The 27,133-nt window shown below is 39.7% G+C and overlaps 1 protein-coding gene and 1 long non-coding RNA gene across 3 annotated transcripts in view; both read left to right on the forward strand.

Annotated features, from left to right (window-relative positions):
* SHISA9 (shisa family member 9) overlaps positions 1 to 27,133 on the forward strand; it is a 171,229-nt gene that overhangs the window by 97,229 nt on the left and 46,867 nt on the right. The window lies entirely within an intron of this gene.
* LOC306809323 lies at positions 13,930 to 15,671 on the forward strand. Its single transcript, XR_013776214.1, has 3 exons — positions 13,930 to 14,098; positions 14,286 to 14,382; positions 15,581 to 15,671. It is a non-coding gene; the product is annotated as an uncharacterized lncRNA (long non-coding RNA).

Below are 27,133 nucleotides of genomic sequence, written 5' to 3' on the forward strand. Positions count from 1 at the left end.
ATTATCTTATAATACCTTCAATGAGCTAACTAGATAAAGGGTTCTTCTTCATTTTCTTCATGCTTGGTTTTTCACCCTTAATAATCTTTCAACATCTTTGCCTGTAGTCTTTTCTGAAGCAGAAAATGTCCTATTGAGTGATAATTTTCAAAGTGAGGATGGTATTATAAACATTTATAAGGTAAGCTTACAGGAGTGTGTCCTATACTTGCTGGTCACAGTCACTGCATCCCTATTATGCCTAAACCAGCTTGATATTTATGCTATTCCTAAATTGTTCTTGCCTTTCACCAATAGACAACCAATTATTATGAACCAGTAGAATCTTTTCAGCCTCATGCTTCTAAGAAATATTTCCAAGAAAGACATTTAGTCACAGCCTTGTGTGCAGCCCCGAGTGATGGTTGTAGCAGAAATCCTGAGCAAGCTTCTCAGACTTTGACTAATTGCTGACTGCTGACTGCTCACTTTGTGAAGCTAGAGCTGAGCTACAAACACACACAGCTCTGCAGGGATATGAATCAGAGCAGGAGCAATTAGTTGAAAATAAAAAAATCAGAAGTGGTTAAAAATAAAACACGTGATATTTTTTGAACTTAATGGTCCAAAATTATGCATCTTCAATCTTTGCCCTGTATTTAGTCACTAGTGGAATGAAACATGCATCAATTTTCTTTATGGTAATAGGCACTTGTGTCTAGAGTCTTGATTTGCACGTGCTAGTGAAGGTTTGTATGTAGAAAATAGAAAATGTCACGTGAACACTTGGGGTACAGACTGTGATTTTTAGCTCCCATTATGACTATAAATTACTGAAGTTGAACGTAAGATGTGATAAAGAGCACAGAAATAAACACCAAGATATCCATGAAAAAATATTCATCTCTTTTAGAAAGGAGAGAGGATTAGGACACAAGGAATCCATGTGACACCTCGCCACACAATCACAAAAAACCCAGAACACCTCATCAACTGAAACAAAGCCTGTTTAAAATGTCAGCTGAACCCTTTGCTGCTACACAGAAACCCAAATAATATTAACAAGGCCCCAGCAGACATTTGTTCTGTGTAGTCCAGGGAAACCCTTTCAGAGTGATAATGTGAAGTGAGGCTGCCCGAGGCAGGGCAAGGGTTGGGATGGAGCAGAGACCCAGCAAGGACTCAGGGGAAGCCCTGCACTGCAGCCAAGGCTGCTGGAGCTGTGCTGGGACCATCTGGGGGTGCTGGGACCATCTGGGGGTGCTGGGAACATCTGGGGGTGCTGGGAACATCTGGGGGTGCTGGGACAGGAGGCACAGGGGGAGCAGCAGACTGGCCCCAGTGCCCAGCCCTATGGACAGTGGTGCAGAGCTGTGACTTTGCCCTTGGCTCAGCACTTGGCAGCCCCCAATGAGAGCAGCATCCTCCCAATGTACCAAACACTCTGCACTATGGCAAACAAATCTGCTATGCCCAGAACAAAAAAAGAAAAAAAAAAACCAAACAAAAGAAAACAAACCAGAAAGCTTGAAAGCTGCAAAATATGAAAGTGTTATTTGAGACACGAACATTAATCCCTCAAGGTATTTTCCTACTTCATCCTCCTTTCCCCTACTTTTCCTCAGACTTTCGAACAGACTTTATGAAAAGGATGAAAAAAATCTTAGAAGTTCTATTTTGGACTGAAAACTCCTTTCTTTCTCACTGCCCCAGGATATATTTGATTCCAATAAACTACATGAAAAATCTGTTTGGGATTTTCTGATATTCTCTCTGTCCTGACCTATTATTGTATCCTCTTTCAACACTTTGTGAGGACAGCAGTGTAAGAAGGGGATGTTTGGAGGCTCCCTGCATACATGGAGCTCAGGTGCAGCTGCTTGCTAACCAGCAAAAATCACATTGCTGCCTGCAGGGAGGGATGAAGTTTTTTTGGTGGGTTTTTTTTGGGTTTTTGGGTTGTGTTTTTAGTTACATAAGGAGTATTCATACAAGGATAAAAATTGTTCAACAAACATCAAGACTTCAAGATCTATACATCGAGAGCTTGTCTGATTGGGGGACAGAACAGAGGCAGCCAGAAATTCTGGCTGGAAGTTGGCAAATAAACCCATTACTTGGATTCTCATCCCAAGGCTTGCTCTAGGCTCTTGTCAGGGAATCTTGTTGTTAATTCTTTGGGATTTTTTCCTCACAGTATTATTCCCACAATGCCTCTTCCCAGCTGAAGGTCAGAAGTTAGTTTTGTTATTTTCCAAAAGTGTTTGTCCTCAAACAAATACTCCTTGCCACCATCTCCAGTTATCATGAATAAAGATAAATGAAGCTGGCATGAGAGTGTAAGGAAGGACAAAAGTAATAAATAATAGAGCAGAAAATAAATATATTTAAGCACTGCGGTATGCAATAGGTTAGCAAGGATTTACAGCATTTTCTTAAAAGATATGCAGCTTTCCAAAAATAGCAGGGTGGCTACTGTCATCTGATTTTTCTAAACATTTCCAAATTAAGAAATACAAGTTTTGTGTCACTTGATACAAAAAACCCTAAAATTTCCTTTTTAAAATATTTGTTTATTGAAATTGACTTTTCTAGCTCATTCTGTTGAAGTTTTCAAAACTTCAAAATTAAAAAAAATAAAGTGAACAAAAGACATTTATTCTCCAAAGATCAACATTTGAAATGAAAGTGCTTTGTATACAGATAAAACTGTTTTGCTGCATTTAGTTCTCCCAGCTAAGTGCAGATCTGTCTGTGGCTCCTGCACTTCATTTCTCAGTGGCAGAGCTCTGCAGAAATTCAATCCAAATCTCTCTATAGGAAATTCCCTGACTACACTGGAGCACCACAGGAATTCCATGTATAAATGTTTTAAAGTTCACATTATGGCTATGTTTTCCGATTTTTTTTTTTTAAAGATCTATTCAAAGTCTTTGTAAGGCTAAATATGAAGCAGTCATCGTTAACATCTTGATTATTATAAATCAGCTCATTCAGTTCTTGTCATATACATGTATGTATAATATGCATTGCATAAACATGCATAAACATGCATATACACCCATTCATACAAATCCTTTCTAGAAGTACTTCTGGAGAAAAAACAGATTTCTTTAAGTCTTAACCCCTTTAAATTTCCTTTGCATTTTCATAGGCATTTGAAATGTTCCATTTTTTAAAACCCCTCTTTGAACTCACACAAGGGGATTAGCTCTTTAAATTGAAATCACACATTAGGTGCATGTGAATTAATTAGCAATGAAGGGAGCACCTTTCAAAGGGAATTAATTCCTTCCAACAGAAATCAAGCTCCTTTGGAACAGGGTTGGCTTTTTTTACTTCTTCATATTTTTCTCTTCTTGGCTTTTGCAAGTACTGAGCTACAACTTTCTGTAGTCAGCACACCCCAGTGGGGCAGGAAAGTCCTTTGCAGAGAGACTTGACAATTTATAACACTGCATCAAGCCAAGCTCCTGTTTGCAGAGGTGTTACACATCTCCATGTAAAAGTCTCACAGTTTTGAAAATATGGCTGTATAGGTATACAGATTTTAGCCTATATTTTGAAGAAAACATTGTGACTTAATGTACTTTGAAAACCCTCTTATTTCTGGAATTTGCAATAAAGATTAATGGGTTCAATTAAAAACTCAATTATTTTATTATAAGTATTCAATCCTGAGTACATTATTACTTGGAATGTGAAGTATTTCATGTAAAGGGAGTCACAGAATGTGCAGGCACCAACTGCTGAGAATGTAATTATTAAGAGGCTTGATCTGTAACTTGTACAATTAAAAAACCTTTTTCCTTTCCCTCAAAACACCAAGTTTGGCTTCCACTGAGAACAGAGTCCTAAGTCCATGTTCCCCTGCATTCCCTTCTCCTTGAACTGCCCCCAGAGACTCACTGACCAGAGAGAAGGGGCTTTGCCTTCCATGGACTTCTAATCCATTCCACACTTCTGATTTCACTGTGGAGACCTGGAGGAAAGTAGTTTATCTAGACAGTGACGTAATAGTCTACCCAGACTACTCATAATAGCTCATACTAATTTACCTTAAAATGCACATATGTATTTTAAATTACTTTTGACTAATCTCTCATGTCCTCAAATATTATTCTTATTTTTATTATTCATTTAGATATAAAACTTTTATGGACTTTTATTCACAAAGAGGTTGTACTCAGAACATCTCTTCTCAGGTAAGGCATGACAGTAAGAGAAAAATGTTAGTTCTAATTTACTGAGCCTGAGGGGGTTTACAGGTCAAAGCAAGCACTTTTAAACTCAATTAGAGAGAGAGTTTTTAGGATCCCTGACTGCTGCTATGCTATAAACTCGGGAAAAGACTGACTTTACTTTCACCATTTCTGTGTAGCTGCTTCTTTAAACTCACTCTAGGTCCCCTGATCTTTGCTGAGCAGGACATTGGGGACTTCACCCCAATATTTACTGAACAGTGTCTGAGCTTTCTCACCAGTCTCTGCCAGTGCTGACCAGCTGAAGTGAAATCTTCATGGCACAGCTTCCCAGCACTTTTCCAGCTGGTAGCAAAACCTGGCAGGTCCATCATGACCACACCCAGGCTATGCCACTGCAGCTGGGCTCCTGATAAAATAATGTACCAGGCAGGGCTGAAAATCCTCCCTCCCTCCAAAACCCCACAGGAGGAATGAAAAATTTAATCAGTCAGAAAGCTCCTTGAAAAGACAAGTATGAAAATATTCCAAAAACCCCCTTCAGGTCAGATGAAAAATTTACATTCCAAAAATGGGTGAAAGAAAAGGCATTTGTGAGGGGAGTTTGCCAGATAAAACAAAGTGTTGAGAAAGATGACATGGCATTATTACCAAAGTTCTAATCTAAGTTGGAGCATAAGTAAAACTAATCTGACCTGCTTTCCTCCTAGCCTTGCTCTTGTAAGTTTGCTTACCACTAAGAGGTTCCTGGTTTGAGAGAAAGCCCTGTTTTGACACTTCATCCTCGATTAATGTCACTTTGCCAGTCAGTCATATTGTTTCTACGGCATGCTGTGATAAAATGTGTTGGGAAGACATGAATTTTTAAAATAGAAATAGACATCTCCCAAAACTAGTCCCCTTCAAATTCGGAGGAATCCTGAATAGCAAGAAACTTGACTTTTTCTGAGAGGGATGACTTATCCTGGCTTTGCTGGATTTAGATTTATGTTTGATTTGTGGCAGATGCAGGTCCCTGCTATGGTTCAGTAGAAGTTATTTAATGCCCTCAGCCTCAGTGCCTAATCTGATGGAAGGGAACCCTCACTCAGGCAAGTTTAGAAACAAGTTTAGAAACTGCACTGAGCAGAGTGCAGCACTCAGATAAATGAGGCTGCAAACCAAACAGTCTCCTAATCAGTCTTGCCCTGCTTTGGTAGCACTGCTTTTGACCTAAATATAAAAATATTTCAAAATCTAATGTTGTACAGAAGATAATTCTGAACTGTCTTGGTAATATCTTTTGTGGGACCAAATCAAACCTGTGCCATGGATAACCTGCCTTAGTGTACTGGAAATATTGCAGACAGAAATACCTGACTCTTTGTCAGAACAGGACCTTATATTAGAGAAGAGGCTTTTTTCTTGTGTGGAAGCAGCTGTCAAGCTCCAGGATGTGGTGAAATACCCACAGCCCCTAAATAAACCAGATTTAAGGTAGAGGGGTAACATATAACCCTTCTATATATAGCTATGGTATATAGACATGTACAAGTAAGGGTTGAGTGCAAATACAGCAATTTTTTGTTAGCCAGATTAATGTTCTGAAGAGCAAGGTGAGTAAATGTATTTCTACAGTGGAAGGATTCCATGGACATTGCTTTGAGGACAGCTGGTGACAGGAATGCCACCACTCTCACTGGATCCCTACTGATTAAAAATTCAAACAAAAATTTGAAGCAAAAGGAAGCATTGAAAAATTACAAGATTTGGGATAAAAAGAAGACATTCAGGAAAAGTTGGTGTCCTGCTTAATTCAGGGACAGCAAGTCCACTCATGCTTATAACAAGAGATGTTCAGAAAAGGAATGGATAAAGTAGGACTATATGCACAAAAGGATAAAAGTAAAAGGGAAATTGAGAAATAATGGTGATGGACCCAGTGACCTTTGCTGTTCCAGTAATTATAGTTATTATGTTCCTAAGTTATGCAATTCTCTCATGGTTGTGGCTTGGATTCTATGAATAGGACCCTTAGTGTTAAAGCAAATGAGGACTTGCACTATTTTTGGTTCTAAGCTAATAATTAAACAAACTAAAATAAACCCCCAACATTCTACATTTAAATCCTGCCCCTATGCTTGAATAATAGAATGAGATACAAGCTGCCAAAAATGGAGATACTCAGACATGAAGCTGCTACTTTGTGCTAAAATCTTCCCCTGTCTGTGTATACCTCAGCAGGAGGGTAATTACTGAGCCCTGGTATTTATTTAAGAGCAAAGCCAAGGTTTCAAAAATTAGTTAAACCTCAAAAAATCCAAAGAATGGTACTAGATCAATTTCAAATAAGATTTTTTTAAAAACATACATTTTAAGGGATTTTTCCTATTTATATTTTTAATCTTTAGGATATACTTTCTGTAACACTTGCAGTCCCTTTGTGTAAGTAAGACCAAAACATCTGTGCAACTGATCCCTCCTCTTCCTCACTCCTCTTTAGAGGAATTTCTTCTGGACAAGAATTTGAATTCTAATATAAGTGCAATTTCAGAAACTGAAGCTTTGGAGTTGAGATTTTTGAAGATAATTAGCACCTCAGTACAAAGCCCAACATGCAGTGTGATTTTCTGCTTCTCTGAGCACTTTGATACTTTAAAAACCTGTCCCTGCTGCCTGTTGCTCTTATCAGGGATGCTGCAGCTACAGTGAAAAGACAAGGGCACATCAGACCAGAGCAAATAACTCCTGATGCAAAAGAGTGAGCAGCAGCAGGTGGTATCTGCATTCAGCAGAAGGCTGAAATGCTAGGGCAGTCATCTGTCTTCTGGATTCCGTGTTGGAAATCATCCATGTTGGAGCTCACTGTGAGGCTCTGCTGGCACAGCCAGGGCTGGGAACTCGTGCTAAAGGGCAGCAGGGGCAGGACAGCACCTCTGGCACCGTGCTGGGAGGGACCAACTGACCGTGCAGGATCAGGACAGGCTGGAAGGGACATCACTCAAATGGAAAGAAGAAATTTGGATATTTTAGTTGAAGACAAGACAGATGGGCAGGTACCTCTCCTGCTCAGCTTGCTGCCTCTCTCTGCTCCACACAATAGACAACAGAAAACATTTTAGTACATGCACTTTATCCCTGAGTGGATCACTTATTCTTTCTTGACATCAATTAATCAAAGTTAAATTCCTGGGATTAAGCTACATAACACAAAATTAATTTTAAATGACAATAAAGTCAATTATTGATTTTAATCTGTATCATAGCACTGCAACTCCTGCTTATTTCATCCTTGTAGAAAGCTGTAGGTTTCCCATTGCACCATCCCCACCTCAAACATATGGCAAGGTGCCTGAGGCCAAGACTTTACTGGGAGAAGGATTAATTGCCAAGCAGCTTTGAACAGTTACAAAATATGGGCTCTGCTGAGTCATATGTAACCTACAAACAACCTATTTTCCTTACTACAGTGTCTTCCTACTATTAATATATATTCTTCCTGTTTTATAAAAGGTTTTGGAATCAATGGTGCAGAAGCTCTATTCATTTCAATAGGAATGAGTAAAAGATTGAAAGCACCATTTAGAGTGATGGGTGCTCATGGAAGGGTTGAAGAATCTCTCCATTGAAAGAAGATTATCCCATGGTATCCATCAGTACCACCATTAGGTTTTCAGGCCAAATTCTTATCATAGTTTCCTTGATATATATATTGATATATGCACTCCTTGTAACTGTAACACAGGTTCTCATTGAGTATCTCCAAAGGCTTTTCTTTACCACAACCACCTGTTACTTGATATTTACTTTTGTAGTTATTTGCAAGTGGAGTTCTGATTCCCAGAGAAGATCACAAACCTGATCCCACCAATATCTTTCTCCCTTCCTATCAGCAAATGCAGCACTTGCTAAAAGCACAGCAGATGCTTTGTCTGTAGAAATTGGATTAGTTAAGGGAATTGACAGTCTGGAGAATTTCCATGTTGACAGAGCTTTTTAGTTTCACATGAATGACAAGGGTCTGTGGAACAGGGCTTGTGCATTTGGGTGAGTTGAGACGAAGAGAGAAAATGGAACAAGCACTTCATATCTTCTGTTTCCATGCAGTTTAAAAGCATTTGGACTGTTTTCAGGGCCTGTATAACCCATACTGAGAACTCTTTTAGGCAGCAAGTTTAAAATGCAAACAATAAGCTGTATAGTGTGTATTACTATTAAGCAAAATCCTACTGAAAAGCAGCAAACTTTCCATTAAATTCAATTACAGCTTTCCATTTACTACCAATCATTTAGAAAGCCACTGTGCCAAGGTGTTTTGTACAGTCACAGAGGCTGGCAATTATATAATGTTACACATGAAACCCATTTCATCAAACACACGGAGTCTTTCAGGTGACAGAAAGAGGCACAGATAGTCTGTGAGATAGACTGAAACAATTGTGAAGGCACCAAGCTCCTCTGAAATATCACAGTTCATTTTGCAAAGTTCTTCGGTGTTACTGGAATATGTTCCAAAACCCAGGAAGGCAAAACTCTCCTCCCCTGGTAACCATCTCAAACAACATAATTCGTTATTGCTTTGATTTTAGCTTATCTAGAATGCACAAAGCATTCCTGAGAATTCTGTGTTGAATCAAGCAGTACATCAAAAAGTGACTGCTTTAACATTTTTGTTAAAAGTTGGATGCAAATTGCATCACAATGACAAGCTGCACAGAAATTTCAAGCTGTCATGAGATACTCCAGCTATGATATTATTCTACTTCCACTGTCACAAGAAATACCATACAATATAATGCCATATTAACTGACTCCTTAGTGCAGCAGCATTTACAATGGGTGGCACTGTAAAAAAAAAAAAAGGTTGTAAACTTTATACCATGGCATTTTCAAATTGACAGAAGTGATGATTTAAAAGAACTGCTACAAATATTACAGCTGTCCAAAGACGTCACAGTCAGGGAAACATTAATACTGGAAGATTGTTTATCTGGATAAAGCTTGACATTAACTTCCTCTGGCTGGAAAAACCAAAATCTCTTGAGATGCTTTTCTTCAAATCAGGATCCAGGCTTTCCAAACAGCTCAGCTTTTATCTAGACTTTCAAATAAACTAACCAGATAACAAGGACTTATTGAGGAAAAAGTAGGCAGGTTGCAAAACAAGACAAGGTGCTTCTCCTCAAAAGAACCTTTAGTCTGCATTAGGAAAACTTAGGAACCAAGAATAGAAGAGGATCAGATCTTTGTGAAAAAAAACATTTATAATGACATTAAAAACTTCCCTACCGTTGCTTTTTTTCAACTCATATTGTTTCTTGGATTCAGTTGGATTCAAAAACACATTTTGGTATAGCAGATGAGCTGCACTGAGCAGCTCCTAAGACTCTAGGATGAAGACTAGGCCCTGATTTCTTTTTTCCCAACAGCCAAAGAAAAATAAAAAATAAAAAGGAAAGCAGTAAAGGTGAGCAAAAACATGAATGAAATTTTTCATAATTTCTTAATTTTGTGAGCTGTGATTATGGTACAGCATGAGAGATTAAAGGAGAAACAAGGGTTGAAAGAGGCAGCAGTTCTGCCAAGAACAGCAAGCCCACCCATGTTTGGAAAAGTAGGGTAATATTCAAATTATACTAATTTATTTTCTAACTGAACATTACACTGAGAATGGGGAGGTTTAGCTCACGTGCACACAGAAGATGTAATTTCATTCCTAAACTCACAGCTACAGAAAATAACCATGATCCACAACTGCACATTGAAAAATATTCTTCCCCATCATTTCTTTACTTTGATGGGACATCTCTGGATCACCTATCAAACCATCACATAAACTAAACAGATGAAGCCTTTACCTTTAATAATACATTCTGTTGTTCTGTAAGAGTGCATTGGTAATAAGAGGAAAGCAGCTGGGAATTGTCAGTTCCTGCCAATTCAGAATTCGTCAAGATTTCAGCTTTGTTTTCCAGAAGACTTCTCAAAGACTCTGCACTGCTCTGTGTCAGAAACTCTCCAGGATAAAGCAGAGCTTTGAGAAGATGCTGATGTACTGAAGGAGTTTAGAAGCAAGAAACCAAAACGTTACAATAACTGTAGCACAGTGATTCCTGTGCGAGAAATAAAAAATTAAAATATTGAAGCCAGCATTCCCCAAGTCAGAGGAGCTAATCAGCTCCCTTTCTTTCCTTAGAGCTGGAAGGGATCCAAGAAAGAGCAAGTATGTTACTTCCATATTCTACACTGGAGCATCTTATTTGAGAGTCAGAGGGTGGGAAAGAGGAGCTGATTTATTCTAGAAATTGGCATAGGAGAAAAATACTTTGGAGAAGTTCGTTGTCCTTCAGTGACCATATCACCTTCTTGAGCTTAATGACCAGCATGTGATCAAAACTCCTTCTTTGTCCTCTGCCTCCCATTCAAATAAACAACCTCCTCCTCCATAAAGCTTGGACAGAAGTGCCTCTGAGCTGATGAACTGCACATAACTCCAAGACTGGTTCAGCCAAAACCCATACCCCAAATTCCCAGAATCACAGAATGGAAGGGATGACAGTGGGTCATCTGGTCATTTTTGAGGTACAAAATAAGGTACATAAAGTGTGAGTTGAAATTACCAATTAATTTTAAAAGGAAGATGCTTGAAATACCAATGTGGGCACAATCTGCTCTGGAAAGTTAGTGATGTGGTAGATTTCTGTTGCTATTACATTATAAGATTTTTTTTCATCATTTACTGTATTTATCCTATTGGATGTCTACAGGACTTAATATTATTGCTTGTTCAGCTACAGCAAGTGGTGGTACAAGATTTATTTCAAAATACTCTTGTACCACTTAAAGTGCCTCAATAATTTCTGCAACATGAGCTGAATTGGCCAGGCCAGTGAAACTCATAATGGAAAAGTATCAGCAGAGTTTGTTTTATGTGGTGTGATGACAGCTGAAGTTAAACCAGAACTCTCTGAGCTGGTCCTGGGGACTTTGAAATTAAGCTGGCCATCACAGGACATGGATATTTATGTCCTTTGAAGACTAGCTGGTATTGCTGTCTTGAATGTCTTCTACTCAAAAAAAAGAAGCTTTTTCTGGGACCAGATCAAAATGTTGCCATGAAATGATGAACGGTTGAAATGATGGCATTTTTCCCAGAGAGTGATTATTCATGGATTTGTCCAAGCAAAGGACAAATAAATTATTTCCAAAATCTCTGTGAAAAACTCAGTCTGATCAGAAATCTCAGGATTCAATTTTTCCTTTGTGAATGACACATTTTAAAATGAGAAGCAAAGCTCTATTTTTCAAAATCTGAGTGACTACACTTAAAATGTTTTAAAAATGTAAAAATGTGGAGGCAATATAGCTAATGAACCATGCAAAAGCATTTGACAGATCTCAGTTACTTACTGCTGTTTCTTTTGAAGAAAAAAGAGAGGTGTTGTCAGGACTCATATATTTGAATAATAGTGGTATTTGTATAGATTTTCTTTTGCATTTCTCAAGTGGTGTTTCATTTTTAAATCTAATATTATAGAAAAATGATCAGATTTTCTGGGTTTATGTCAAATTTGGTACAGTGGAGAAAACCACCAACTGGACATTACTTCATATAAAAAATGTAGCCAACTCATCCCATGCACTGTTGAATTATGGCCTCATACTATTTATGTGACTTCTAAAATTACCCTCACAATTGTGAATTCAAGATTAGAGATTTTTAGAGATTATGTAAATTTTCCTTAAAATTAAGTGCTATCAAAGGTACTTGATGAAAACATTTCTGAATAAGAACAATGGGGCAAAATTAAGATTTTGCCTAGACAGGGTTAAAGCAATGGTATAAGAAAACAAGTAGGAGTGTTCCTTGACAACATCCACCAAGGAAATGAACAAAAAATTCCCACCCTTATAAAATTTGAATTGAGTTTGACTTGAAACTACAGTTTATAACACTTGGGATAGGAACAGTTCAAGATCACTGTAATGGGGAAATGCTGCACTTCAACAATGACACAAAGCATTTTTGTTCTTACTTCTTTAGGATTTTAACTGAAACAGAAGTGTTTCTATTGAACTGCATCATGAACAAGACAGGATTGAACTGCATGAAACACAAATATTCATTAAAACCTCATGGAAACATTGCAAAAAGCATAGAAAACACCCATGGAAAGACATCAGCTGCACTAAAACTGTGAAGTCCACTAAATGCAAGTCCTGATGTTTGTATTACTGATTCACCCCAAAATTTTGAGTCCTGAGATCACACATGAAGGGACTACATGACATAATGCCCCTCTGAGAGTCTCTGAAGGAATCACAATAGATTTATTGGACCAATACACATGTCACAGTTACTTAATTTCCCAAGTGAGCTCGAGCAGAGGATTCTTATTTGAATACACTGACAACTTGGAGCTTTAAAAGCTCCAGTTCTCAGTGGTTTACCTGGGAAATTCAGTCAAAGAATGATTGCAATTTATAGTCAAAACAGTCCTGCAACAGTTCTGATAGATCCTGAAGGTATATTGAATTGTGCTTGGGGCTCAGATTTGATTAAAAAAAAAGGAAGTGTGCTCACAGGCCTATTCTTATTCAGGTCAGTGATTAGAATTCAGGTTAGAATGACGTTGAGAGCTCATACCCTGTGCCCAAAGCAGGGTGAACTTGAATCCCACTGCTCAAGACCTTGTCCAGTCAAATTCTGAGCTACCTCCAATGATGGAGATTCCACAGTTTCTCTGGAAATCCTCCTACACTACATCCCTCACAGTCATTTTTTTTTCATAACCAGAATATCTCACATCGCTACTTGTGCTCATTGCCTCCTGCTCTGTTTCTCCACTGAAGAGCCTTCACCTTCTCCCCCCATCAGGGAGCTGAACTCCTCCTCTTAGACTCCTTAATCTGAACAATCCCAGTGCATGTCTGCAGGTCTCCCCAGAGCCCTGTGCTCACCCTGCTGGCCTCCACTGCATTCACTGGCAACTCCTGTACTGGGGAGCCTCAAACTCTACATGGTGGTCCAGTTATACTTTACAAAGTGTGAAAAAGAGGAGAAATAACTGCTTTTAAAACCCATTTCAGTCTCTGCATCTTTCACAGATTTGCAGGAATTTGCAGATTTTTAAGCCAGGCCTGTGGTGCTTCCTGAACAGCAGAGTGGGTGCAGCAGATTTTGCATTTTGTCAGAGAGCAACAGAAGGATGAAACTCTGCAACAGGAGAAAAAAGGCTCAAGGTGTGACTTCTGAAATGGATTCCTTTACAGGAAAACTGGAAGGTCAGAGCTACAACTACTCCCCAGCTATGACATCTGAGTGGAATTCATTTTCCTGAACATATGCATCTCTAACTTTAGGTATCTTACAGTGGCTGCCACACCTTCATGAGCCTGGCAGGTAGACAAAGGCTTACAAAGACCTTGGTGTTTTTAGGGAGGGAGCTGGAGGCAAGGCAGGAAGCCCATAGCATCAGAGATGGTGCCTGCAGTGAGCAGCTGTGGAGGCAGTGGCCACACAGCCCTGAGTCAGACCTCTCCTTGTACCAGCTGCACAGCTGCTCCCAGCCACGGCTGCCTTTGGCACAGCCACAGTCTTGGAGCTGGTGGGGAACAGCAGCACATGGCAGGCAGTACCTCCAGGTTCTGATATGTGAGAAACACCACAGCTGAACAAACAGCATCAGATGCACAACCCCAAAATACCCTGGTCACAATAAATATCACAGCTACTCAACAGAACAGGGAAAAAGGAGGGGAATGGCTTGGAGGGGCTGGTGTAACAGGGATACTGTCAGCTTGGGAATTCACTTATCTGAGCTGACTTTACCCACCAAGCCAAACCTGTGTGTCCTGCATGTTCAACCACTGCTCCAGAATCACATCCTGAAGACAGCAGCTCATAAGCACCTTTGACATTTGCTTTTCACAGCAATGTGAGTACTCTGACTGTTTGAGTTGCTGCTTTTTATGCTGCTTTAAATGACAGTAGTATCAGAACTGTGCTCTGAATATATCCATTTACAAGAGAATGTTACCTCAGTAGAATGAAGACTTTCAAAAGGCTTACAGCAATCTAAGAATATTATTATTTATTCTGTGTAACTTATTGTTTATGCTCAGTTCAAGAAACAGTTTAGAAATGGTTACTCATACTAAGTAGTTCAGACAATATATCTCAGTCTACACATTCCTGAGTAAAGTCCCACCAATTGAAAAGGTAAGCAATGAGTATAAACTCAGAGACAAAAAATAAAAGCCCACCTCTATTCCTCTACCTCCAACCAGGTGGTTATACCTGAGAAACTGCTCTGTAACTGGGGATGGAATACAGAAGTCACAAACCTGAGAAAACAAACAGTATTTCACAGACTTATCCGATTGCCACATGAATAAATTTTCCTGGGTGCACCTCAAGGAAAGCATTTGCACTTTTAAAGTCTTAATTCATTTTAAAATTGTACAAAACCTACACCAACCCTGTTGTGTTTTCAATTACACAAAAAACAATTATTTATAAGCATTTAAATTTCAGAGTTTTAGTCCCTTTGAAAATGATTTTTAATCAACATAAGTCACATCCAGAATATGTTTTGAGGTGAGTAAACATGAGCAGAAAGGTGTATGACAGAGAAGACAGGAATGTGATCATAAGCAATTTCCAGAATCAACAAGGCAGCCTGTAATGACATTGAATGACTCCAGTGCCCTGTCCCTCCTGAAGGGACACAGCTGAATTCTAAAGGCACTGAATTCTAGATGGTTCTGTACAAATATTGGAATTCTGATAGGCCTGATGTTTTCTTCTTACTCCAGCATTCCTGCAGTGACAATCTTTCACTAGTCAATGACTCTCTCCAGAAGGGATTAGTTAGAAATAGTGATTTTTCCATTAGCTAGGAACACTTGCTAAGTGTAACTCTCTTTAGGTGTATCTTCAGACACTTTGGTTTCCCTGTCAGGATCATATTTACAATCAGCATCTTTTTAAAACAAAACATTAAATGAATCAAACATGAAGGCAATGACATCATTTAAAAAAGACAAGGATCAATGAAACTCCTGAGAGTTTTGCTCACTCCACTTCACTTAAAAAGTGAATAGGTTTATTAAAAACTCTCCCATCTGAACATTTGTCTCTCTGAGGTTTCTAGTAATTACTGAGTCACTTCATATTAGAGTGTACAAAATTCTCAGGGAGGGATTTTGAAACTTTATTAATCTCCTGGTCCCATCTCTGCCATATTACAGATGTTTAAGGGCTGGCAGCCTCCTACAAAATAAGGAACTCTGAAACAAGGTGCAGTTGCTAAATCTTGTCCTGCACATTTTGTAAGATGCTGGAACACAATAGTGAAAAAGCAGTTAGAGAAATTACATTTAATGTATTGACCATCCCATCCACTTCAACCCTTCAGGAAATTCAGTGGGATGCACTGGTAGAGCTGCTTTCCAGGACACATGAACACCAGCCAAAGAGAAAAAGGAGTTCTTAAGCTCAGACTTGGGTCTGGGACCAAGCTGTTATCATTTCTCCTGGCTTTCCTTCTTCATGTCTCAACTGTTTGTTCCCTTCATCAACAAAATGCCTCTAACATATTCAAGTGATGCATATAGAGAAGCACATGGACACAAAAAGTGCAAAGAATCCTTTCTCCCTCTTCCTGTCTGTCACAGGAGAACTAACATCAGCAATAAATCCAGTAAATCTTTGTCTGCTTATATGTCTCTTGAACTACTGGGCAAGAATGCTTTTTCTTTTTTCCTTTTCTTCCAATCCATATCTGAGGTTCAGACAACATGCAGCCTTATGTTTTCAAATGAACACTGTGTGAAAGCTCACAACACAAAGCAAAGTGCACAAGCTTTTCTTTTCCTAGCCCCATGTCTTATTCCAAACCCTAACATTTTTCTTTCCCCACATAAGATAGACATAATCAACTTTTAGCTGTGAATGAGTTATAAATATCAAACAGACTGATCAGGCTGCTATTCTCTAAACACATGCACTTTGAAACTCTGCTGACCTTTGACAAGGAAATGGATTTTGCTAAGCCACCAGTTTACTACACTGCTTGTGCTTAGTGACACAGTGAAGCTGCAATTTGCTTCCTAGAGTTCTGTCAGGAGCTGTTGCAGAAATTATAGCTGCAGGGCTGTGGTCAATGAACTCCAGCCCATCCTTCCCTTGCTTTGTTACAGGAACTGTGAAACTTGCTGTGTGGAGCTTGAGAAATGCATGTTGTTGAACCTGAAAAGTGGGAGGTTATTCAAGCACACTCCCAAACAGTACAGTGACTATCCCAGCAGCAGTGCTGCAGGAAACACAAAGCGATTCCAGGCAAGGAAAGTTTGCTCAAACCATGGCAAGTTGGAATGACTGCTGGCACCAACTGCATGAAAAATGTGCACAGAATTTTTTTTATCTGCTTAAAAACCCTCAGTTTTCATAGCAAACACTGAGTGGTTTGGACTTCACTGCTACTTGAGCAGCCTTTTTTGATACTCATTCAGTTAAATACTGGCAGAAAGAAGAGTAAGAGAAAAGCAGAAGATTAAATGTTAAATAGACTTGGTACAAGGGTGCTTGACCTCTCCTGCCTTATGGCTATGTCATTTTGCTTAATGCCACCCCACACCTCTCTTGGATCACTTTGCTTCTTCCCAGTATTTCCAGTGATCCCACAGATATTCCCACTTGTCAATCCTGATCTCAAACTCAGACCACTTTTCTGTGACAGTTAGTTCCAGTTCTGCTGCCAACTTTCCTGTTGCCTCCTTAAGCCTGTGCAACTATTTTTAACATTCAAGAAACAGAACATCATGGAGGAACATTGGTTAAGTTTGCTAGTCCCAGAAGAGACCTGTTGTTAGTTACATCTGTTTTACTTTTTCCTGTAGGTTTCTCATCCTATTATTTAAACATTGCAGAGACAAATTAGCTCTGCAGAGTGAACTTGGGGCTCTCAGCTTCCTGTGCCTTTTTGTTCTTCAATTCATCTTCCTCAGAGTTCTCACCAGCACCCGTCACCATAGAAACTGAGCACGTTTCAGTAATTATGTTGGGAGTGTTATATAAACTTCAGATATAGAAAGGGAGCTTTATGAAAGGGTTGTAAGTGGGCCTCAAAGGCAACCAGCATGTGCAAGTCCCCAGTGAGCCCAATTGTCTGTGTCCTGCCATCTCTGGCTCAGGCCTGGCTGAGGTGGTAAAGTGAGATCTGCTGCTTAACCTGCTGGTCACTGACAAGATGAATATCAGAAAGGAGACGTGGCTGGGAGCCAGGAGCTGGATCAGAACTCAAAGTGGGATGCATGTGGAAAATATCTTAAGAGACATCAGGCCCCTACCAGCTCTTGAAAACACTGTAGCAATAGCACAAAGGGCTTTGTGGAAGTGAGTAGTGCTGTGACTGTCATCAGCATGTTGACAATCCTAAAAAAAGGTGTTTTCTTTTGGACATGGGGGAAAGCAGCCACCCAAGCAGCATTTCTGCTGTTACTGGTGTCCCCATGGCTCTCAGTGTGAAAAAGTGCTGTGTTCAATAGACTCAGATCCTATCTCAGTTATCAGCCCCTCGATGTTGCTAATACAGAAGCTGTCCAAAGGTCAGGCAGGCTGTGCTGGTATTCAGACTCTTATCTGTAGCCAGGAGGATTTTACAGTGGTATCCATGCCACAGCTTCAGTTTAGCAACATGCTTGACTAAGCAGGTGATTAATACCACCAACTTCAGGCTCTTCAATGACAAAAATGCCCCAAAGGACCCAGCTCTGCTAGTCCTACAACCTGTACAAAGCATTTACTAGCAATAAAAACAATTAAAAAAATATATACTAATGTTAATATTAATTGTGCAGTCAGGCTCCAGGCAGGCGAAAGAAGTGCATGGAAGAGCAATTGAGTCTGCTCTCACAGGACCCTGATGCTGCACATAGGTGCTGCATTCCTGCAACTTGCCAAAAGCTGTAGGAGTAACACAGCTGCTCATATATTTCAGCTTAACAAAACAGATAATCTCAAGACTATTATTAAAGTAATTTGAAGTGGATGTAAAAGCAATCCTTAATTAATGAGAATGATTCAGTGTGTACTTTTGTGGAATACCAGTCTATACTTATTTTTTAACCATAAGAAGAAAAATTTCAGCGTTGAGGAGTATGTTGCTCAATTCATTTTGTATGGAATATATTACTTAGAACAAAAGGGAGAAGGAGACAGAAAAATATAAATAGAAATGTATGGCACTGTTTTCTGGCCAAGCACATGAAACTCTCCTGGTAAAGAAAAATAGGTGTAGGAACACAAAGCTGATGTGCTCAAAATTTTTTATTTGGGACATTTTAACATTTTCACTTAACAATTTTATATTGTACTAGCAGCTTTGATATTTTTAATATCATTTCTACATAGACAGTTTTCCCAAGGCCACTATTGAGTGAGCCAAGAAAATGCTTCATAAGCATCAAGTAAAAGCAATGGAAATAAAAAAATATATATTTTTTTTTCTCAACTACTAATTCCCAATAAGTTACACAGAAGTTTCATTTCACGTGGGATGGTAATCATGTCATCAGCATTTATGTTATTCTGTGGGCTAGAATCTGACTGGCTGCAAGTGGGAAATAGGAATCTTAGTGCAGTACTGAAAGAACTAAACAGAGTGGAAACACAGTATTTTAGTGCAGAATCTAAATTACACTAAGATAAACAAGCCTCTTTGTGTCCATTAAACACACATCTGAAATTTCAAAGGTAATTAGTAACACTACGCACACATTAACCATTTCTCAAAATAAAATATCTCAAGCAGTTACACGTTTTGATCATTTGTATTAGTGAAAGAAGTTAATATTCTCTGCAGTTGAATTAAAACATCTGTCTCCAGGGAAGAAGGTACTTTAGACATAAGCTGATAAATTGTCCCACCAAGCAGTAAAACAACAAGCCCTGGGTGCAAACCACTGCCAGATCAGTATGTGAGATGTGTTCTGTCCTGGCAGACTTCACAGGATGTAGTGCAAGGACAGAAGATGTGCCCAGCAGCCCCTGGCAGCAGACACCCCACAGCAGGCAGCACTGCAGCCTGGGCTGACTGACCTGCTGCAGTCAGAACCCCCAGCCACGGGCCAGCACAGCCCTGCTGGGGCTGGGGCAGGAGGCAGTGCTGGGGCAGCCAGGGCAGGGAAAGGCCTCCCCAGAGCAGGAACACCCTGGCTCACTGCTGCAGGGCAGCTCCTGCCCTGCTGTGCACAGTCCTGGCCTGGCTGTGCCTGCCCTGTGCTGGGACAGTGTGTCCAGAGTTAGAGCTGTGTCAGCTGATCCTTTTGGCTGCTTTTCCTAATGAGATGTGAAACAATAGCTGGGAACTACCTCCCTTCTAGAGATGGAGGAAACAGAAGGAAAGCTCTCCTTTTTTACTTTCCTTTCATCCCTCATTCTCCAGTTTGTGACATGGGGTGAGGCGAAGCTGCTTCAACTTAAATTGGACCTTAGACTGAAGCCCAATGCAATTGTCAGTGAACATGAAACTAAATTCCTTCTAACAGAATAAGTAGGCTTCAGATGCCTGTTGGAGTGCAACGAGCCCCCAAACCTGCCTGCAGGAGTTAGCACTGCAGAAGTTACAGTGACGTGGACTCCAGTCTGCCACAACAAACTACTGCAACCATTGAGGCAGATAAAACTAGCTTGTTTACAGTTCATAGAGGTCTAGTGGATAAAAAACCCCAACAACTTCTGATTCATACTGCAAGTTGGATACAACATATTTGATATAAAAACTGAGGCAAAAATATTGGATGTTGTAGCAGCACCTTTCCAAATACAACCAGCTATGAAGTACCTTTAGTAATTCAGTAAAGAATTCAGAACAACAGACATAGACATTCACAACAGATCAGTATCTCAGAGTGCTATTGCTGTTGTTACCTTAAAAAACTTACAGGGCCTGAAAAAGGATCAAGAGAAAGTAAAAAATCAAAGCAGGATGAAGACTAAATAGCAGAGAGCTGCAGTCTCTTCTCTGTGTAAGGGAAGATGTAGGTCACTACACACAACTCAGGTAAAAAATGAGCCCCCTGACATCTGAAAAAGAGGAATAAAAAGAATGGAATTGCAAGGCACTGAGACTGGGTGCTGGCAATGCAAATCACCTGTGAATTAAATGAAGTTGGATTTCCTGTAACAGCCCAGAGAGTCTTCTGCATTATGCATTGGGAGACAGAGGGAAGCACAGGACATAATTCAATTGTACAGTCCAAAGCAGACTGAAGCAACTAGAGTGAGTTTATTGATCTAAAGAGAAAGATAAAAACAATAAGGTTAGATAGGAACATTTCTTTTTGTTGGTGTCATGAATCCAACACATTTAGTGACTTAAAGACTCTTCATTATCTCCCTAACACCATTCTACTCACACTCCTTATTCACTTTGATGCAATGCACTCTAGATGCTCAAAACACAAGGAAATATAAATATCCCTTCCATGCAGCCATTTCATTTGACTGCCTAATGGGAGGGACAGATTCTCCATTCTTGCTGATTGAGGAATGGAACAGTAAATGCACAGCAGTAAACTTGGCACTGTTAAAAGTCTGGACGCAATAGGGGTATTGATGAGCCCCCTTTTAGAATCCCCGTTTTTGAGTGTAACAGTTTAAAATCTAATGTAGTCACTAACCCAGACATTTTATCAGCATTTAAGTGCAAGTCCACCTGTGACAGCATTTTGTCTGCCAAGAGCACTTGCGTCATATGATTCACTAGACAGAAGAGAAAAGAAAGTTATAAAAGGACAGTGTCAGTATTTTCTGAGCAATAAAGCTCAGTGTCCTCAATAACCTGCACCCAGAGCTCCCAAAACTCTTCCAGGAAACAAATAAAAAATCATTGGCAGTTAAATCAAAGCTTGATGGGATTGCCAGAGAGAGCACTGCAAAGTAGAGAAGCTAAAGAAAATCAGAAGTTCACAATTACAAGGATGAACAGAACTCACTGGGGTTGGGCTGATTTGCTGCTGTCTTCCTTATCATAGGAGGATTCTCACCACAAAAAAAAAAATAAAACCTCATTAGAAAGCTCTCTGTGAAAGAAAAAAAAATTAAAGCAATATTCTATTTTTAAAAAGGGAAATGACTCAAAGCTGAATGAATCAATGACACACAGCATGATAGATTCTGTCCTGCAGGTATTTTGTGAGAACTTGTGATGGTATGCAGCACATAAAGCACCCCTGGGAACATGCAGTATTTACATATACTGGAAAGTGAGAAAGAAAATAACAAAATAACAGAAATGAAAGACAGGAAGCAGAGCTGGAAGGTGCAGTTCTTGTGGTCACCTTCTGCTTGGAGCTCCCCATGAGGCCAATGCCAGGCCCAAAGTTAGTCATCAGCCCCAGTCTTGTTTTCCCCTGGGCTCTACAACTGCAGTGGCTCTTCCCTGATAAAGTGGGAGCTCAGTTTCTGCCACTAAGAGGTTCTTGCTTAGCACAGGGATGAAACCTGCTGATGCTCCCCTAAGCCCTGGATCTGTGGAGTGCAAACATGCACCAAATAGCAAGTGCTTGTTTGGGGGCTCTCAGGAAGGAGTGACTCTGCCATCAATACACAGGATTTTGTTGTGCCATCATTGTATGACACTGTATCAGCCTTTATGGCACTGTCTGTACTGTGGAGCACAAGAGGATGGTTATAACTCATAAGAATGGAACTTCATAAATAATTTTGCCCTCAGAAGCATATCCGACCTGCCCTCATCCTCATCACTTCCTCCTCTCTCTACTATTACTCTTCAAAAAACATAGCAAATCAAAACAAAATCAAACCCAAAAAATCCAAACAAACCTAGAATGTCTTGACTCATTTTACTGAGTGCACCCATAAACAGTTGCATCTTTGCAATTGGGTGGCTGATGAGCTGCACCATGCCAGGACAAATAAGGGACTGACAAAGAGTAGAAGCATTTGAAATAGGCTTTGGTGGCAATAACAATTGCAAGAAAACATAGTAAATACTACATAATTTTGCTTTTTTTTTCTCCTTTCTACTGAAATTAATTATAATAGAAGTGAAAGAATGAGTAGGTGAGAACTTCCAACTATGCCAAAATGCAAGTATTTGAAATCTGAACCATGGAAAACAGGTAATTATGGTCCTTGTGCATGGGCTGTGACAGCATGGTAGATCCCAACACCCAGCTCAGGGGGGAATAAACAAGTGCAGAGAACCCAGATAGAAACATTGCTATAGGAAGAAATGCTTAAGAAACTGAAAATATATCAGTTCATTATTTGTTCAGAACAGATATAGGATAAAACTTGCTTTCTCAAAAGATATTGAGAAACTGGAACATTTTGTTTCATAAGTTCTGTGGAAGCTAAACTAACTTTTCTAACTGATACTGAGGACCACTACTAGAACTGTTACACATGCTGAATTTCTCTTTGCTGAGATGAACTGACCTCTCTCAGGGAGCACATTGATTATCTGATGTATCTTCCAGAAAACCACAGCTCTTTGGAAATTAATATAGTTTCCCTAGTGAAGAAGTTTCAGACTGAAGAGGTTATAGCCCAGTAGGTGAATGTCTTTCTCAAATGGGCATGAAAAACAAATCTGAGAAGATATGCCATTTATTTCTGTTGCTGAACAAATACATGATCTTGGTAATTTATGTTGATTATAAGTTTTCTACCACCACTTATGATAGCTGTGCTTGGCAACTAACAGCATTTGGGGAGCAGTCTGTGCACATTCTGTAGCAATGTTATGAAATTTGTAAAGCAGATGGACTCTCTCTGCTGCTGCAACTTCAACACCCCTGTGGCCCTTATTTGTCAAAGACATACATTGCACAAATATCCTGATTGCCTCTGCCATCAAGGAAATCAATAATATCCTGAGTGTTCATCCAGAGCCCTTCTCAGTCTCATTTCTGTGATGGAGGCACATGAGCAGGAGATGCTCACAGGGACACAGGCCAGGTGCTCCAGCATCCTATGGATGAACAAATCTGCTCAACAGATTTGTCAAGGAACATTTTCAATAACAAGATAATATGAACAAAGAGAAGAAACACTGTGGCTCTACTGTAAATTTGGGTAGTTGAGCAAATGAGATGAAGGTCCTGTAGGTAAGTGTATTGCCATTTTATATGCACAGCTCTGTTGCTTCTTAATGGCTCTGCCCTCCACAGCAGGGCTTAAGATTTCCTGGTTGACTTTATTGCTATATTTATCCTACTAAATATAGAGAATGCTTGACTCAGATTAGTAGACTGCCAGTGCACTACTTCTCACAAGACATCCGTGCTAGCAAATACAATTTATGCCCTGGAGTAAAGCCATATAGAGTGTCTGGGGATGTAACCCTGGGAATGCCCTTGGGATTCTCCCAGCAAAGTTTTGAGGGACACAGAGGCATGGACAGGGCACTTCCCTGCCCTTCCAGACACTCCCAGCCTCCCATCACCAGGGACACTCTTATTCTATTAAGTGAAATTTCCCTAATTTAATTCTGGTAGTGACATTTCCAACATTTCTTACTGTATAATTATCCACTAGACTGGTGACAGGGGAGGGTTATTTTTAATTGGATGGTAGCTTTTGGTGTATTTATTTAATTCTGATTAATATTTCTCACTATAGTAAATACAGGTTTACTGGAGCAGTTGTTGATTCCTTTCTTGCAGAGCTGAGGCTTCTGCCTCCCAATTCCAACTCCTAGAGATCTCTAGCAGACATTTGTTCTTTTAGGGTGGAACACCAGGCCAGCTGCTCTTTACATGCCCCTTTTGGGATGGAAAAAACCAGATTTGGCCAAGAAGGCAATTTCTGCTCCTTGGCAATACTGAAGAGAGTTTGTTCCTTTGCCTTGCTTGGGTTGGAGCAGCACAGGAAGGAGTAGCACTATAATTATTCTCTTTGCTACAGGTTTCCTAGAAGAAGCCCTAATTGTGGTAAAGTGATGTGCATGGGAAGTACCCTAAGCAACAAGAATTTGGATTATAAATTTGCTTTCAGCATTAGGCCCTTGAACTCTGGCCTGCTTCATGTCTTTGGACATAGGCAGGCAGTAAAACTTCTCCAGAACTGTGAGAATTAAATGCAATTCTTCCTTGAAATAAATTTTGTCTTTCAAAAAAGAAAAAATAATTGTTAAAAGCACTTAAGACCTGTCACAGTATTCCCTTAATTATAAATTCAGGTTTTCTTTTTATTTTTTTACTAAAGCATTATATGTAAGCTTTTATTAATCTGTGGTAGTTTCTAAGCACACTAAAAAAATTGAGGTATCTTTAACAAGTCATAATACCTTGCTGTTCTTTACTTTTCTTTAAAAATGAGATAAAAAAGAAAATATTAATGTCTTATCTGAAGTGTGTACTATACATTAACATTAGCACAATTCCAAAGCTTGACACACCCTTAGGGAAGACACATGCTTAACAAGGTAACGAGACTTTTCACACTCAGGCTCTGTAGAAAGTGTTGATTCTTTTAGCTAGAAAAACATTACATCTACAGATATATGGCAAAAATGACATCAACATACAAGGGACACCCATAAAGTCCTATATGTGATGTTTTTGTGGTTTTCCTAACTCAACTCATAAAAATAGAGGCAGCCATAAAATACCATGAAGCCATTAATTCAAGCACATGAGCATAAAACTCTGCAAGCACTTAAGCATAAAAATTCTGAGAAAAAAGCTTTAGCTCTTACAGTACTGTGCCTCCTGTCCATCCATTTGTCCAGTAAAGAAGGGAAAGTGCTTTATAACTTGAGAAACAACTACCATATTGTAGGCTGTTACATCAATCATTGTTTCTTTGTTAAAGTCCAGGTACTTGAGGGCATTTGTAGAGTTAAGTTATATACCAAAGGATAACGTGAACATACCTCACAATATAAGTTCTGAGAAATTGCAAGTGCCAGTATTTACTTAGCTACCAAAATATTACTGTGTGGTTCAGGGTGGGATCTTGACTCATAGGAGCTCAGAACCTGAGGGATTGATTCCAGGACACTTGGAGGGAGAGGTGACAGAGCCATGCTGGAGTTGAAGGACAGCTCAGGAGGGCAAACACACTGCAGAAAAATTCCTCTGCCACAGAATCACTGCCTGATCAAAACTGGGAATCAGCATCTGAACACTGGCACACCATTTATTGATTGTTCCTAGTTCCTTTTTCTATTCAGCTTAGGGAAACTGATAACATTTCTCCCCACATGTGACACAAGGTAATTCTTCTAAAAATAATGCAAAATCCACAAAACCCTTTCCCTAACTCAGGGAACAAATCCTCAATGCCCAACTGTGGGTGCTTTGATACTAAGATACACCTCTCCAATATATAATATACATTTCTCAAGAACAGATTTTGTGAGAATAGCAAAGGCTTTCTCTCAACCTGTACCACTATGGCAATTACTAGTCAGAATAGGTGGGGATGGCTCACCATTTCCTGGTCTGGTCAAGTACTTCTTAAGTACTTAGGAATAATTTAGCAGTGGTTTAAAAATTAAAACATCTTTACTTTTTTAGAATAGCAGATACCTGAGTGTAGTGTGCCACTTAGAAGCAGGAATTGGAGCAGAGCTGAAGTGGCTGCGCTGCTGGAGGAGATCACAACGTTCACAGCGGCTGCCAAGCGGGAGACAGCACCAGCTGGGAGGAGCTGAGCACAGCCCACTGGGGACTGCAGCACTTTGTGTCCCCTGGGCTTTCATCTTCACAGCTTCCCTCACCCTCTAGAGATCAGCAGTAATGGCTGGGAAGTTTGCAAAACTAACACGCTTTTCTCCTCTCCTGGTAGGAACAGAAAAGATTCACCAGGAGCAAAGGACAGTCACGGGGGCACTGCCTGCTTTTAAGCAGCAAGTGTTTTCACATCCTTCCATCTGAGTACATAAAACAGCAGCCAGACTAAAGCAATTAAGCTTCATTTCAGAAGTAGTTATGTGTCTCAGAAGGAAAGAGCATTTCTGAAGGAGCTCATGTGGACCTGCCTTAGGACCATGCCCACAGCCTGTCACAATCCAGGTAGTTCTGACACAGAACCTCCCTTTTTAGTAAAGAGAAATCAGGTAAATAGATTACAGAGAACAAATTTAAGAAAAATCAATGGAAGAAAAAAGAATTTTAAAAATGCCCTAGCAAGTTTATAAACTGCCTGTTCCAAAAAGAATCAAACAACTGCACTCTTTTGAAGTCTGTTTTGGTTTAAGCATGTTGCCATCATCCTGCCCCTCTGTAGTCTGTGAACAAGCACACACATAACCTGCAGTTCTCACTCTCCCCTTTTCTGACAGCCAAGAAGGAATTTTTTATTTAAGAAAAGGTAAAATATTGTCTAATGTTGAATGTTATTAAATACTTTGTTAGAAAAAAGCAGAACAAAGTTTGAAGCTGAAAAGATATTTTCCTTTTCAGGACTCTCATATAAATTCTCTGTCCACTCATAGTCCATCCTGTGCCTAAAAGATAATGGATCAGATAGTAGGATAAACAAAAGAGAGGGAGTTATTCCAAGGGAGACAGTTATCCAGACAGTGTAGCTGCCTGTCTCTGTGAAGGTGTTCACTTCAAGAAATTCTAAGGAATCGCTAATAAGGATATTACATAAATTTCAATATTTACTGTGGCCAAAAAATGGCAAGTGCTGATACAAAAGAGTAGTTATAGGGCACGTTTCAGTGTTTCTGGACTGTGTCTTTCACATGCAATGGTTTGGTATTTATTTATCTTCTGAGACAGCTGTCCCACTCTCTTAGAGACATGCCAAGTCCCATATAATGCTCTTCTGCTGTGTGTCAATTCATACAAAGATGTGAAGTTAACCTCAGTTCACTGTGTCCCTTTATAGATGCTGTAATTCCCCTTTTGGATATTTTTCTTGGCTTGCTACCTCACACGTACCTTTACCTATCAACTCCTATCAAAGAAGTGTAAGGGCTGCATGT

The sequence above is a fragment of the Erithacus rubecula genome (assembly GCF_903797595.1).
Source record: "Erithacus rubecula genome assembly, chromosome: 17".
Classification (NCBI taxonomy): Eukaryota; Metazoa; Chordata; class Aves; order Passeriformes; family Muscicapidae; genus Erithacus; species Erithacus rubecula.